Below are 2080 nucleotides of genomic sequence, written 5' to 3'. Positions count from 1 at the left end.
GAAGAACTATTTGTGAATAATTGGTTGATATTGTAAATTTACATCTGAATATATTAAATAAAAGTGTTATAAAGTCAATAGTGGTGCGTATGTTATTTGTAATTAAGTTTCCAACCCCACTTTAGTTGAAAGACGACATACAGAGACTTAACTGTTTAATTTGCATTTCTTCAGTTTATTATATTTTATGAGAAATGAAAAATTGATCTGAATCAGAATCAGTAAATATTGTATTTAGATTGAGCTTCTACAGGTTTTAACATTATTTTACACTTAAAGATTCAATGTTGACACAAACACTGCAAGTTGAAGTTTGAGATGATTTAATCTGTTTTACACAGTATTTTTTACTTTGTCTCCAAAACAAAAGGTTTACTTTCCAATATTAAGCTTGTGTTAATATTTCATCTATTGACACTTAATTTTATTATTAGGAAAAAGTTTCTCTGCAGAAACTTTAGTGGCTTCACTTTATTGAAGTTTGATCATAATAAATTAGGAGAGCCTTTAGTGAAATCAGTCACAGCAGGAAAACTGCCAAATAAACACTAGTGACTCATAACACTGGGAAAGACAGAATAATGAACTAGTCTTCACACAACCATGTGTGTCTTGTTGATAATGATATACAAATACATGTATATAGATATATAGATCTATATAGTATATATAGATATAGGGAGAGGTGGTACTTTATTTTGGTTTATGGTTGTAAATAATTTTGGTGCTAATTGATGATGAAAGCAAGAAAGGTCAAGCTTCAATTGACACCTGTGCAATTTAGAATCTGTGTGTTGTTTGAAGTATGTAATAGTTTAATAATAATAATAGTAATGATATTAACAACAATAATGATAATGATAATAATAATAACAACAATGACAATAATATTAATGACAACAATGATAATAATATTAATAATAATAATAATAATTGTAATAATAATTATAATAATGATGATAATATTAATGATAATGATAATAATAATAGGTAGGTTCTCTTGTTAATCTGAGTGATGAAGGATTTGTGCAGTTTACTAATTTGATTGTCTAAGTTGTGTGTGTTCATATAAGAGAGACAGACTCTATTCTTCTTACTTTATTTTGATAATATAATCGTATATAATTGGTATTTATCATTTATTAAGTTGTAAACATTATGATTTGTTACATTATTTTCAGTAATATTTCAGCAGATTAACAGGAATATTATCAGAATATTAAAGAACTTTAACAGGGATATTTTCCCTGTATATCCCAGGAATATTATTATAGACATTTACAGAAATGTCCTCAGACACACTGCAGTGATTTTACACCTGTCTGATTTATTATATATGATGTATTTTTTTTGATTCATTATATTTGATGTATTATATTTGATTTATTATATTTGATTTAAATAATAATTTTTTTGCAGTGGGGTGCACTAGCTTAGATTAGTTAGCTAAACTGTGACTTAAGGCTAAAGTTAGAAGCTAGCTAACATTAGCGTTCCTCCACAGATACCTGACACAGTCTAAGTAACGTGTATTAATCGGTCAGGTAGCAGGACGTCTTCATGGTTCAGAGATGTGTGGATGCAAGAGTTCACAACACAGATTTATTTTGCCCCCTCAGTCAAATCCATTGACAGTGGTGATATAATTTAAACTCATTCATTTGGCCACAGAATGTTTCTAATGTGCTTTTATGAACATGAATCAGAGGCGTTCTTTACACCTTGTTAACCTTAGAGCAGATTTATATTGTTCCTTTATTTTTACTGAGTTCAATGTGTCTTATAACAAGTGCCTCATTATTTTAAAGATGAATTAAATAAAACTCTCAGTGGCTGAAACGCAACAAATAAAAGCAAGAGACATTTTTAGAAATGAGACTCCATGAAGAGTGTTTAACAGTGAGGACAGTTATTGTTTGGACGGTCGGTTGATGTCGAGCAGCTGATCCATCCTTCTCCTGGTGAGTTGGAGATATTCACCTGAACGCCTCAGACATGATGTGGTGACCTGGTAACGTCTCGTGTGGGGGGGTGTCAGGCGTCGCTTCATTCTTCATCTGTGTGCATTATATTTAATGTT

This window comes from Seriola lalandi, unplaced genomic scaffold (genome assembly GCF_002814215.2).
Source record: "Seriola lalandi dorsalis isolate HSWRI2012SDOR001 ecotype SW California unplaced genomic scaffold, Sedor1 jcf7180002053951, whole genome shotgun sequence".
NCBI lineage: Eukaryota > Metazoa > Chordata > Actinopteri > Carangiformes > Carangidae > Seriola > Seriola lalandi.
Note: the sequence above shows the minus strand (reverse complement) of the source record.